Source organism: Toxorhynchites rutilus, unplaced genomic scaffold (assembly GCF_029784135.1).
Source record: "Toxorhynchites rutilus septentrionalis strain SRP unplaced genomic scaffold, ASM2978413v1 HiC_scaffold_316, whole genome shotgun sequence".
NCBI classification, from domain to species: Eukaryota; Metazoa; Arthropoda; class Insecta; order Diptera; family Culicidae; genus Toxorhynchites; species Toxorhynchites rutilus.
In genome coordinates, this window is record NW_026599890.1 from 17,048 (window position 1) to 17,283 (window position 236).

Genomic DNA, 236 nt, shown 5'->3' on the forward strand with positions numbered 1-236 from the left:
CACTAAGTAGCAAGTAGCCAATCCCGTCCGTCTGTATGTGGCTCGTCCGCTTCATCTCCCGGAGAGAGGACGCGGAGACGGCGAGCAGCAGAACTAACTCCACATTCAGTAATAATAAAAAGCTGGCATATCAGAAAACGTTAGGGGTAAACATTCGCCGAGGGGTTATTGACACCCTGGCACGCATAAAGAAATGTTTCACCACCGAAAAAAAACGACAACAACAAAATAAGAGG